This window comes from Megalobrama amblycephala, linkage group LG15, assembly GCF_018812025.1.
Source record: "Megalobrama amblycephala isolate DHTTF-2021 linkage group LG15, ASM1881202v1, whole genome shotgun sequence".
Lineage (NCBI taxonomy): Eukaryota > Metazoa > Chordata > Actinopteri > Cypriniformes > Xenocyprididae > Megalobrama > Megalobrama amblycephala.
The window spans coordinates 29,528,746-29,543,606 of record NC_063058.1 but is presented as its reverse complement, the minus strand read 5'-3'; the positions used below and the strand labels follow the sequence as shown (position 1 = coordinate 29,543,606).

The 14,861-nt window shown below is 33.8% G+C and overlaps 1 long non-coding RNA gene across 2 annotated transcripts in view; it reads right to left on the bottom strand.

Annotated features, from left to right (window-relative positions):
- LOC125247615 overlaps window positions 1-14,653 on the bottom strand; it is a 32,063-nt gene extending 17,410 nt beyond the window's left edge. For both annotated transcript variants that reach the window (XR_007180120.1, XR_007180119.1), the window contains exons 1-3: window positions 14,341-14,653; window positions 11,376-11,509; window positions 9,662-9,778 (exon numbers count right to left, since the gene is read on the bottom strand). This is a non-coding gene — a long non-coding RNA (uncharacterized LOC125247615). The remainder of the gene's footprint in view (window positions 1-9,661; window positions 9,779-11,375; window positions 11,510-14,340) is intronic.
- Between the last annotated feature and the right edge of the window lie 208 nt (window positions 14,654-14,861).

Below are 14,861 nucleotides of genomic sequence, written 5' to 3'. Positions count from 1 at the left end.
TCGTTCTACACCTGTAAGACCTTCGTTCATCTTTGGAACACAAATTAAAGGTGCCCTAGAATTAAAAACTGAATTTATCTTGGCATAGTTGAATAACAAGAGTTCAGTACATGGACATGACATACAGTGAGTCTCAAACTCCATTGTTTCCTCCTTCTTATATAAATCTCATTTGTTTAAAAGACCTCTGAAGAACAGGCGAATCTCAACATAACACTGACTGTTACGTAACAGTCGGGATCATTAATATGTATGACCCCAATATTTGCATATGCCAGCCCATGTTCAAGGCATTAGACAAGGGCAGGACATCTGGATGTGCACAGCTGAATCATCAGAATAGGTAAGCAAGCAAGAACAATAGCGAAAAATGGCAGATGGAGCGATAATAACTGACATGATCTATGATAACATGATATTTTTAGTGATATTTGTAAATTGTCTTTCTAAATGTTTCGTTAGCATGTTGCTAATGTACTGTTAAATGTGGTTAAAGTTACCATCGTTTCTTACTGTATTCACGGAGACGAGCCGTCGCTATTTTCATTATTAAACACTTGCAGTCTGTATAATTCATAAACACAACTTCATTCTTTATAAATCTCTCCAACAGTGTAGCATTAGCCATTAGCCACAGAGCATAGCCTCAAATTCATTCAGAATCAAATGTAAACATCCAAATAAACACTGTACTTACGCGATTAGACATGCTGCATGACGAACACTTTGTAAAGATCCATTTTGAGGGTTATATTAGCTGTGTGAACTTTGTTTATGCTGTTCAAGGCAAGCGCGAGCTCCGTGGGCAGGGAGCGCACGATTTAAAGGGGCCGCAGCATGAATCGGCACATATTTAATGAGGCCCCAAAATAGGCAGTTAAAAAAATGAATTAAAAAAATCTATGGGGTATTTTGAGCTGAAACTTCACAGACACATTCAGGGGACACCTTAGACTTATATTACATCTTTTAAAAAAACGTTTGATGCCACCTCTAAAATATTGTTGATGAAATCTGATGGCTCAGTAAGTCAGACAGCAAAGCCATTCAAACTCTCAAGGTTCATAAAGGTACTAAAAGCAGTGTTTTGAACTCGGCCCATATAGATATTGCTGAAAAGTTGTTATTTTGGGGTTTTTTTTGGCGCACTAAACGTATTCTTGTCGCTTTGAAATATTAACATAGAGCCACTGAACTCACATGAACTTTTTCAAATATGTTTTTAGTACATTTATGGATCTTGAGAGTTTGAATGGCTTTGCTGTCTGACTTACTGAGCCATCGGATTTCATCAATAATATCTTAATTTGTGTTCTGAAGATGAACGAAGGTCTTACGGGTGTGGAACGACATGAGGGTGAGAAATAAATGACATTATTTTCATTTTTGGGTGAACTAACCCTTTAAGTTTTGAACTAACCCTTTAAGATGAAGTGTAAAATTCAATTAAGTCTTCTGCTCAGCAAAGTTGCATTTATATGCTTAGAAATACAGAAAAATGGTAATATTGTGAAAAAATATTACAATTTAAAATAACATTTTTCTATTTTAATACATTTAATAATTTATTTCTGTGATGCAAAGCTGAATTTTCAGCAGCCATACACACACAATATATATATATATATATATATATATATATATATATATATATATATATATATATATATATATATATATATTTAAAACATTATATATATGTAAAATCAAAAACCAAAAGTAAAATATAACAAATTTAATTAAATAAACACAAAATTTTGGCAATATTTTTTTTTTATTTTAACATATTATTATTCAACATTTATCGGCCCCCAGTGTCCTTCCTCTAAGACACTTACGTTCAGGTCGCAAACCTGAAGAAGAACAGAATCTTCACTTGAGGGTCGGCTAAATTTATTTCCATGACTTTCACTTGTTCTGACTGTAGAATGGTGCCATGAACTTATTACAAGGACAGTCCCCTTGGAGTAACCTGGGGTTAAGAGCCTTGCTCAATGGCACAATGGTAATGGCTCATGGTTTGCTTCTTGTGGAGAACAAACTAGCAACCATCCAGTTACCAGCACTGAGCCTTAAAGGCACAATATGTAATTTTCACTTCTAGAGGGCGCTTATTTAAAACAAAGGCGTAGCTTGATGACGCTTTGATTTCATGGAATCATGGGAGGTGTTGTCTTCACGTCTACAGTCGGTGGAAAAGAATCCGGCGGGACTCAGGCAGAAATCATTTTCATGGATGAACTAATGTATTAAAGATTTATTAACATTACTGTAGTATGAAGCAGAGTGTGTCTGAAAGCTGTCAGAGCGGAACAAGGCTGCTGGAGCGACTGCTAATGAGAAACAAGCGTGACTTGTAAAATAAAATAAATGACCTACCAATACCATACAGTAAATCTACTTATAGTGAACAGTAAATCTAATAACAAGGTGATTAAAAAAAATACAAAAACTTGTGGGCAAGTGCTTCCAAGATCATGTTTCCAAGTTCATGGTGACAAAACAAAAAACAAAACCATTCGCTTTAAAGGGAAAAACTAAACTGATTTCAAAACTTAGAGAATGACATATAAGTGTCAATGGGATGAATGGGAATGCTTTCTCAGATAGCTTTCTCCAGGTATATCAGAACTCCTATTTTGCACAGTCCATTTAAAGCAGAAAGAAATTTCCATTATACTAGTGCATGCAGTGTAAACTGCTCCTCTCACTATCAAATGCTCTTACATATTAAATTCGCCGCTCACCTCATTTAACGTCGGGTAATTGAGAAAATGTATTCAACAGCACGAAACCAGGGTTCCTGAGCCCCACTCCAGAAGCAGAGACGTGAGCGGTGTGCCACGGTGTCAAACTACATTACACCACTTGATACACATAACAGTCGCTGTAGAGCGGATAAATATCACTGATCAGCCCACAGATGTGCAAATGTGTCAGAGGGATTAAAAACATGATTGTTTTGGAAGGAAACCAAAGCTCAGCTGTCTACACAATACAATGACACAGGAAAAATCTACAGACTCAATTCACAGTTTTCATAAATTCAGTCTTATATCATGTCATGCCTTCTGTTTCTGCAGACCCGCCTACAGTGAAACCTCATTGGTCCAAAATCCTTTGTTCATATATATATATATATATATATATATATATATATATATATATATATATATATATATATATATATTTAATTATTTATATAAATGAACAAAATTTTGAAAAAAAAAGGAAAACGAAATAAAATTAATAGGCTACATCTGTCATACAGCGCTATGGTATCTGTGTAATGTGTAAACTTAGATAGTAACCTAACTTTCTTGGTACTGTAGCCTTCAGTAAATTAACTTCTCTAAGAAAATGATTCATAAAACATCAGTTGACATCACATGTTTACTTTCAATTTCATATTTCCATATTGATTAAAAAAATATATTAAAATTCATTCATAATTTGCTCAACCTCATGGTGCAAAAGTTTGTGTAATAAATTCTTATAAATCAATGAAAATATTTCTATCTGAATCTACTTTTTGTAATGTCATTATTGTGTCAATAATGACTTCAAATTATCTTTTGGGGATAATTTCTCAGCCAAATTTGATGTACAATAAATATGCAATTAATTTGATTAATTAATTGCTACATCATGAAATTAATTAGATTAAAAAAAAAATTTAATTGCTTCCCAGCCCTAATATATATATATATATATATATATATATAGAGAGAGAGAGAGAGAGAGAGAGAGAAAATATTATATAAAATTATTTACTCTAATTTTTTAGATTGTACATTTTATACTCTTAGAAGCCTTAAAGGGTTAGTTCACCCAAAAATGAAAATAATGTCATTTATTACTCACCCTCATGCCGTTTCACACCCGTAAGACCTTTGTTAATCTTCGGAACACAAATTAAGATATTTTTGATGAAATCTGATGGCTCAGTGAGGCCTCCATAGCCAGCAATGACATTTCCTCTCTCAATATCCATTAATGTACTAAAAACATATTTAAATCAGTTCATGTGAGTACAGTGGTTCAATATTAATATTATAAAGCGACAAGAATATTTTTGGTGCACCAAAACAAACAAAATAATGACTTATTTAGTGATGGCCGATTTCAAAACACTGTTTCAAGAAGCTTCAGAACACAAATGAATCAGTGTATCGAATCAGCGGTTTGGAGCGCCAAAGTCACGTGATTTCAGCCGTTGGCAGTTTGACACGCGATCTGAATCATGATTCGATACACTGATTCATTATGCTCCGAATCTTCATGAAACAGTGTTTTGAAATCGTCCATCACTAAATAAGTCGTTATTTTGTTTTTTTGGCGCACCAAAAATATTCTCGTCACTTTATAATATTAATATTGAACCACTGTACTCACATGAACTGATTTAAATATGTTTTTAGTACATTAATGGATCTTGAGAGAGGAAATGTCATTGCCCCCTATGGAGGCCTCACGGAGCCATCGGATTTCAACAGAAATATCTTAATTTGTGTTCTGAAGGTGTAAAACAGCATGAGGGAGTAATAAATGACATAATTTTCATTTTTGGGTGAACTAACCCTTTAAGAAATACTGGTATTAGACCAATATTATGTATGCAATATGTCAAAAAACAGATATTTTCCCGTTGTCTATATATTGTACTGTATGTTGTCCATCTAAAATAAAAAACAACCTAAATATAGATATATTATACAGATGTATTATTTCTATATACCTAAATATAGAAATATAAATACATATTGTGATGTTATGTTTCAGAATTTGGTTACTCCAGCTTTGAAACTATTGATTTCGTTACTGAGATATTTTGACATGTTCACAAGGACACAGAATGACTGATTCACCGCAGCCGCTGGCTTTATGAACACCAGCACAAACACAGACACGCAGTGCAGAGGAGGCTTTTCCAGTGTATTATTTTTCAGTGTGTATCTGTGCGTTCAAAAGCAGCAGTCTAGTCCTTCAGAATACATACATGCATGCGTCTGTATCCACCCACATTTCTTTGTCTATAATACAACGGGAGCTCTCGAAGCCGTGTGAGAACATGATCAGATGAATACAGAGGCACTTATCAGTCAACAAAGAGAAAACACGCTGCGTTATTCGCCGCTCAAACGAGACGGACGTTTTTAACCCCGAGGTTTTTCTCCTTTCCTGAATGATGACAGACCTCAAGAAGTGAGCCAAACGCTGACAATGTTTTGTGTTCAGCATTTGCATAACAATTCCTGACCTTTCGCTGACATTTAATCGTGACCACAAATTTCTAATCAGCCCTTAATAATGAGAGCGGCGATGAGGCACTCTGACAGACCTGCCTCACCGCAGCAATCCGCGCGGATTTCAGGGATATGAGCACAAAGGTTATCCTGCGAAAATACCACTGGAAAGTTCCCCCGCAGAGACGCTGTTATGATCCACACGCTTGCCGCTAAAATTAAAAAGCTGCCAGCGACTCATTAAAGAGTGAGGATATCACACTTAAATTGTGTTCATGCTGACTCTTCTCTCCCTAAAGGAAGCGTATGTGTGCACACAAATAAAAACGCACTGTCCTTTTCTTGGGGCAAACCTCTTTTCCTGTAAATATTTAAGCCGGGGACCATCACAGCATGGCCTATTCTGGACTTAGTTAAGCAAATACAATTAAAGGTGCAGTAAGAGATTGCTGAGAAACAGTGTTGATATTTGAAATCAACCCAAACAAACACACCCCTCCTGTCATTGCTCCGCCCCCAAAATACACAAACATGCGATGCAAGAGTGGATGTGTCTTTATCATAGCTGAAGCAAAGCAAAATAATGCTACAATGACACTAAAAACTGTCCTGTTACTAAAGCTAACATTACAATAACAGCATATCTTGGTTCTGTAAAACAGCAAAAACCAATGTTACTCGCGTATGGAGCAGAAACACAACCTCTGTGTCTGTTTTATGGCCTTCCCGCTCCTGTCCCTCCAATGCTGGAAGGCTTTTCTAATATTAACGTGGGTCCTAAAGCTCTTGCCTGATCATAACTAATGATATTCAGTGATAAACAGTGATTTTTGTTGTTGTAATGTCTCTCAGCCATCTCTCTTTCTACAGTCTTTCTTCAAATCTCCCTCTTGCTCACTCTCTCTCCTCCCCCATCATGAGTGGACACGCCCCCTACTGCTGACTGGCTACAAGTGTGTTGTGCTGCTCAGGCCAGTCCACTTTCAACAGCGTTTCTCAGAAATCGCTTACTGCACCTTTAACTCTAAATTAGTAAGCAACAAAAATTAACAGGTGTTGAGTAAGTGAAGTTTGAAGTAAATCTGGCTTGTTATGCACATTATTGAGTGATACAGCAGCTAAAAACAGTTTTTGGACAAATTTAAGCCACTGTTGTTTACTATATTTTGGGCATTCTACACTTTTAGTATCATATTTTTTTCTATAATAATAGAAAATAATATGTTTTCATTATAATAATTTATAATGTTAGTTACGTTTTTTGTACCGAAAATTGTCACAATTAAATTAGGGAGACACAATATTTTATTTATTCATTGTGAAATAATAATAAAATAAAATAAAATAAAATAAAATAAAATAAAATAAAATAAAATAAAATAAAATAAAATAAAATAAAATAAAATAAAATAAAATAAAATAAAATAAAATAAAATAAAATAAAATAAAATGTGAAAGCTAAGGGCATAAATTTAATTTATTTTTAAATGTAATAATTATTCATAAATTTAAATTATTTACAATATTTTATGAATTCATTGTGAAATAATAATAAAATAAAATAAAATAATGAAATAAAATAAAATAAAATAAAATAAAATAAAATAATAAAATAAAATAAAATAAAATAAAATAAAATAAAATAAAATAAAATAAAATAAAATAAAATAAAATAAAATAAAATGTGAAAGCTAAGGGCATAAATTTGATTGATTTTTTGATTGAATTCCAAAATTATTTTACCATACATACATTTACATAGCATGAATATAATGCAATTTAGTCAGTAAAAACACAAAATATTGTGGAAAGATAAAAAAAAATCAAAATGTTTAAATAAAATAAAATAATAAAATAAAATAAAATAAAATAAAATAAAATAAAATAAAATAAAATAAAATAAAATAAAATAAAATAAAATGTGTAAGCTAAGGGCATAAATTTGATTGATTTTTTGATTGAATTCCAAAATTATTTGACCATACATACATTTACATAGCATAAATATAATGCAATTTAGTCAGTAAAAACACAAAATATTGTGGAAAGATAAAAAAAATCAAAATTTTTTAAATAAAATAAAATAAAATAATGAAATAAAATAAAATAAAATGTGAAAGCTAAGGGCATAAATTTGATTGATTTTCATATTTATGTAATTCCAAAATTATTTGACCATACATACATTTACATAGCATAAATATAATGCAATTTAGTCAGTAAAAACACAAAATATTGTGGAAAGATAAAAAATTCAACATTTTTAAATAAAATAAAATAAAAAAATATTTATATAAATATTTATATATTTTATCAAATTAAAATAAATGTAGTTTCTGAAGACAAAGCCTTCATATATTTACTTAATTTTCATATTCATGCAATTCCAATCCATTCTCATTTGTATTATGTAACCATAAATGTACATAAAGCATCAAACTAGCTCAGCTGAATGAAGTTTCTGCTTAATTTTTATTTTATTTTTAAATTGTGCATACTCATTTCCTATATTTTTACATTTGCATTACCTTTGCTATCTCTTAAGTTGTATATATTATGTTACTCTTAAAAAAAACAACTATACACACACACATATGTATGTATATATTTCATAACATAAACATGAAAATATTTAAGCCAGAATTTTTAAATTGGTGCATAATTAAAGAGTTGCTAGTTAAGCAAATACAATTAACTCTAAATTAACAAGCCAGAAAAATGAACAGGCCCTGAGTAATAGTGTTACCGACACCCTAGAAGTAAATCTGGCTCGTTTTCAGCGTGGGAGCTAAATACAAACATCTCCTGCAGCCAAACTAGCGGAGACAATACACCAGGAACTCTGGGATTTAGGACACACGCGGCTTCCAAATCCCGTCCGTACACACCTCTTTTGCTGCGCTGCAGTCGAGCGTTTACGCATGCAGGTGGTGCGACGTGAAGCGAAAGGCCAGTTTGATTTGGTGTTTACAGATGGTGCTTTTATCCTCTCCGGCCCGGATGGACCGTCGTGTCATGTTGCGGGTCTGAATAACATCCTACTAATAAACCCGTCTGATTTTTTCCCCAACACGTGGTCTTTACCAGTGAGATGAGGAGGAAACATGAAAAAGAATATTTCCTCTTGTGACACTTGAAGGAAGAGAAGCGTTTGAAGAATTGGACAGGAGCGTTGGAACAGGTTTGATGAAAGAGACTTGGACGTGTTTAGAGCACACCTACACTCAATCATGTGCATATTTTAGTCCCATATTGTCCTTGCCTGAACTATATGTTTTTTAGTGTGCACTACGTACTATATCCAGAGCATGTAATATGTTCTAGGGCGTGCATGACTACACATTATAGCAGTCGACTAGTCATGCAGAAAATGGATAAGTAGTAGGCGAGTCAATGTTTGCCTTGTGTAAATGAGACAATGTGCAGCATCAGCAGTCTTATGGCCCTGAAAGCCAAGTGGTGGACTTTTAACATGCTTTATGAATGCAAAACACTCGAATTTCACCTCTTTTTATATATTTGTGTAATTCCAAGTGTATATAGCCTTAGAAGCCATAAAGTGAGTGAAAATACAAAATCAACGATGTTGATTTTTCCACCATGTAAAAAAAAAAAAGGATGTGTTTTTTGAATGTATAACGCTCAAGATAATGGTGATTTCCCAACAATGTAAAAAAAAAATAATAATAATAATAATTAATAAGGGTGAATTTAGTTTGATTGGCACACTTTTTTAAAAATAAAATAAAAAATTGTGAATGCAAAATGCTCAAATGTTCTTCAAAAAACAAAGATCATAGTGATTTCCTAACAGATTCTGTGAAAACGTCTTATTTTAAGCCATTTTGCTTCTCAATTAAATTTATCTTGTGTAAAGGATGTTATTTTCCTGAAAAGTACTGACCACTATTGTACAAAATCAATAAATTTCACTCTCACTTGAATCTATCAGCTTTCTGAAATACAAGCCCATTTTATCAGTCAATTAGTTTTAAAAAAAACTCCTCTGTGAAATAAATATCCCTTCATTAAGGTCGGATAAGCACATGATCGCACCCCGAGAAGCAAAACAGCCTTACGATGTTTCAGGCTCATTTTGATCCATGGGCCGTGACATTTGTCACGTAAGAGTTTTAGCTTCACCTTCAGCCCTGTACCTTAAAATAACTTTAAATAACCAATTTAATTATCAGCATCGCTGGTTAGTTCAGTTCGCTGATCTCTGAGAAGGCGGATTAGTGGAAAATGTGCGTATAATATCAGCAAGACAGTTCGAGCATATCTGCAGGGAGAATATTCGTATATATAGGTTATATAAATATAGCCTGTTTTACAGCAGATACACACAGACTGAAAGTGACTCAAGGGGCAGGGAATCTCATTATACGTGCGTTGGAAGACAAAGCTCAACTCACAGGAAGTGTGAATAGCGTGAGACAGAAGTTGCTGGTGCTGCTCCTCTGTGTGGTGAATCATAACGCTGGTCTCACACCTGGTGTGCGTCTGTTTGTGCTGAGTCAGCCAAAGGCCCCCTGTATTACATACAGTGATAAAAAAAAGTAAATTGATATCCAAAATGAAATATTATATGAACTTTACTGAGCACCTAAAAACAGTTTCAGCACAATTGTGTGTGTATGTACAGTATATATAGGGCGAGTGGGGTAAGATGAGCCATTTTTTACTTATGTGGTCCTCAAGATATCTTATCATGATCAGAATACATCTATGATAAAGGGTTCTAAAAATATGGATTCTTATTAAAAAGTGTTCCTCTGGCTCAATTTACCCCAGGTTAGGGGTAAGTTGAGCCGAGTCAGTAGGTGGGTGTAAACTGACCATCTAACTGAATCTGAATCAAATCCATGTGAAATTTTAAAGATAATGTTTCTATTTTAAAAACTAATTTAATAATCAAATTTCCTTTTACAAATATTCTTTGTTAAAATATTTTACAAATATTTCTCTTTTTAAAGCTAAATTAACATAAAACCAACCAAATGAAGTTGAAATTTCAGTATGTTCAATTGTTTGCATTTCTGAAACAATATGTTGAACACCAAAGATGTAAACTTCCCATAAACAGACTAAACAGACAGTTTGTTGAGTAAAATTAAATAAAAGCTAAATAAGAATGAATAAATGTCACTGAAACTAATAAACATTTTAGTCAAAAGGTTCTTGACATGGTAGTTTTTCTGCAATGTCAACCATGTTAGACCATTAGAGACTACAGGTGGAAAGATATGATTAAACATCCTCTGGTTCGTATCAGAGAAGGATTTGGTGTACTTGTACACTGTTCCTATCAAATAAACTCGAAAATAAAGATAAACTAAACCAATTGCGTAATATTACATTCAAATGACACCAGTTTATACTTCAGATTTAACTTAAATTCAGTGCCTTATGGTGGGGTAAGTTAAAACGCTGGCTCAATTTACCCCACAGCATTTGGCTCACTTTGCCCCATAGCTGCCATTTTAGGAAAAGCTAGCTAGCTTACCAATTCAGAATAATATTTAGCTAAGTGACTAGCATGGTTTTATATGTTGTTAAATCACCAATATGTATCATAAATAGTTTTAGACCTGGACAAATTTGCTTTGATGAAACATACATCTGTTATGATCAAATTTTACTTTGACAAGCCAAAAACAGTTTAAGCGACTTCCACTCCTCCCATGTGCTTTTCCTTTTCAGTCTGGCAGAAATGATGGGTGGTTCTAAAATATATGGCCACATGACAATAAAATGGTATGGTTGCCAAGATACAGGGGGTGGGTCAACTTACCCACTGGCTCATCTTACCCCACCCTCCATATATATATATATATATATATATATATATATATATATATATATATATATATATATATATATATATATATATATACACACACCGGCCACTTTATTAAGTACAAGTTGGACCCCCTTTATATATATATATATATATTGGTGCATCCCTAATTGCTCTCAGTGTTGAAACTCTTTTTGTGGGTCAAATAATGCGACTATGATCCAGGGCTACAGTGATGAGGGCAGATGTGAGAGAATGTGAATGTGGAGTGACTCTGCTGTCGTGTTTCCAGGCAGCTGTGCGCTGTACAGCTGGATTTGGAGAGATACCTGTCCTCTCCGAGCATGCAGCTCCAGCAGCCGGGTCGATGCGATCTGAACCCCTGTCTGATCCTTAGTCCGCACGACTACTGCGTGAAGAGCTCCAGGACACCTGTCTGCTCTCATCTACACTCCATCTCTGACTGTGTTTGGGGAGGAAATACTGCTGTTATGGGTTTCAGAAAAAGGCTTTCACATCCTGTGCAGAAAAACTCTACATGAGTTCATACATCACAGATTTGTACACTGAAAATAGGTGTTTTTGCGATTGCTTACTGTAAAGGAAAAAACTGTGTTTTTCAGTGTTGCAGTACAATTTGGATGTGGTATAAGCGCAGTTTTTACCACAGTTGTAGTTAATGCAATTATATAAACTGCTAATATAATTTGTAAATTTAACAAACAACAAATTATCACTCATTTTATATAATTATCACTTTTTGTTTAATAATACTTAGGCAGAAACATGACATAGGACTACCCTACCCTGCTGAAAAATCCAGCTAAAACCAGCCTAAGCTGGTTGACTGGTTTTAGCTGGTTTAAGCTGGAAGTAGCTGGTTTTAGCTTGTCTCCCAGCCTGGGTTAGCAGGTGTTCAACTGGTTTAAGCCTCCCAGCCTGACCAGCTTAGGCTGGTTTTAGCTGGATTTTTCAGCAGGGTAGTTAGCACACCTACAGAGAAAAGTCTGTAAATCAGTAGCCAAAGTGCAGAATTTGTATACACATCTTAAAAATAATGGATTAACATATATTCAAAACGATAAATAAGAGGGAAAACACCTGCTGAATGTCGTTTAAACATTAACCCTTAAATGCATGACTGTTCCGCCAATCATTCTTACATATTCGGGTCTTTATCGACCCGGATCTATATCTAACACGGAAGGATCTCTACCTGTCGGATAATATAAAACTCCTCTGATATTAGAGTAACAATTACAGAAGAATAAAATAAATCGTATTTTGTTACCTTTTGGAGCTTGAAAGGGCTCCGTTTGAGCAGATGTTTTATGCCATCATCACTGTCCTCGTCAGAGCTCATTTCCCAGTAAATTCAGCAAATAATGGGCTAGTTTTATGTTTGAGGTCACGAATATGAGCCCATTCGATTCGTCCCGGGTCACTAAAGACCCGAGGTATGCATTTAAGGGTTAAACAGAACATTTTAGCAATTAGGGGAGAACCGGGACGAAAGTAATGCGGGGCGAAAGTAACAAAGCTATTTTTTCTGAGCTCTGACTACATTTGCATTTCAAGTTATGACGCACGTTCAGCATGCAACCCTTGACTGAGCTACCAAATATCATGTGATTTCGTCATCGTTTCCCGCGGTTAGGTCCGGAAAACAGTTTTCGAGTACGGTAAATAAATTGCTGAAGCAGTACTGTTTTTTCTATTTACAAGTTGTGTTTCGAGTTTCATGTATCACAATAATGATCAATCTAGTGCTGTAACACATTCTGAAGTTTGACTTGTCAGTATTTTTCAGTATGAAAGTAAACATTTGTCCCGCTGCAGTGACAACAAGAGTTTATTTTGTCCCACTGCTAATGCGGTGGCTTTCACTGCATTGCAGCATTTATTAAAACATGTTCATGTCATATTATACTAGCAGAATATGCCAAAAGTGAGGGTCAGAAAGACAGAAAGAGGTCTGATTCAGCCAGATGTTTATGAGAGGGCGTTTCTGGACACATCTGTTGCTGATTTCTGTATGTCACCATTTATTAACTCAATCTGTTTACATTTATCATAGTCACATTTAGTTTTTAGCCATACCTTAGCTTCTTCACATCTACCTATGAGTTCGCAGTGTTTATATTCAGATGTTTTTATGCATTTTTATGCATAAAAACAGCTGGAAACATGACTACTGCTACATTATGTTGAGAATTTATATTATGCTAATTTAATTTAATTTTCATATTGTTCAAACTGTTGAAAAAATGTTTTATAAAATAAATTGACATTGCCAAAAAAAAAAAAAAAATCTAAACAATTCAAGTTTGCACTGTCGGGTAACTTTTGAAACATTTGATGAAACTGAAATTCTCAATTTAAAATGAAAATGTAATTTAATATATATATATATATATATATATATATATATATATATATATATATATATATATATATATAAATAATTTTTTTTTTTGCAAAGATAAAGGACAAAATATGTTTGCAGTTACATATCAACAAGGTCATAGTCAGGTATATTTAATAAAAACAAGACTAACACAAAAAAATCTAGCTTTTATTGTTGTGTTACTTTCGTCCCACCTGACGGGGTCGAAAGTAACAATGTGCAATAATGTTCAAAGTGAAATTATACTGAAGCCATTCTACATTTGTACAAAATACCACCTGGTATTGATAGACCACACTTATAAAAATATATCGCTGTCTAAAACATTATCTTTTAAAATATTTTTTTTTGTGAAAAATGGTACTTTCGTCCCCCTATGCTTTCTTTAGCAACATAGCTAGGCTATATTAGCAACATAAGTATACGTTTTAGCATCATATATTTGCATATAAAACATAAGTATATAATAAAAATACACATATTTTATAGCATATTTCACAAAACAAATATCTGCTAAAAGTTTCTGATATATGTCGGGAACGTTTTAGCGACGCATTGCAGTTGAGCAAATTATCTAAAGTTAAAATGCTAATCTTTCAGAGGAAAATATAGCATATTATTTCATATGCGATTATTACTGTACGTGTTTTAAATATGAAATTTCTGAAAACATGTACCGTAGAACATCTTCAAGGGGATATATGTAGAATTCAGAAACACTTATTATTATTAAGACACCGGTAGCTGTTAAACGGCAACTTATGCTCGTGCTCGCCGTCATACTCGTGCACACGTAACGTAAAGGAGTGATTCAATGACCCGATATACTCACAGCGAAATTCTTTTACGTTTTTCTTTGCTTAGAAGTAAAAAGAAGTTGGAAATACCTTTGCAGGCCGTCCACACTGCTGAGAGCGACGTTTAGATGAATATGTAAATATATGCGCGATTTCCTCTCAATAACAAAATAAACACAACAAAGATGACAGCAGCAGTTAAAGGATCGTAGCGATGGATATGTTTGCAAAAGCTCTGCAATTCACCGTCATCATGTCGACAGATGAGGTAATTGAAATTGCACTGTTATGTTTGATTAACGTATATTTGAGACTTTAGACTATAGATCTGGCTATGTGAGACTATTGAATTCATCTTTTCTTTGCGTGACACTGACATTACAGTACAGAATAGCTTTCTGCATTCATGTGTCATAGAACGGATGAGAGGTTCACGGGAGCGTGCGTAAAACGTCACGTCCGTTTGATTTTCCCGGCAAAAACGTCCCGAATCCTTCACATAAAAATCAGTCTACAGGCTTTCATATATATCCTAGAAAGTCGGGAAAGGTCTTGTTTTCTAAGTTTCATTACAAGCTATTCATACATTGGCAATATTAATGATTAATACA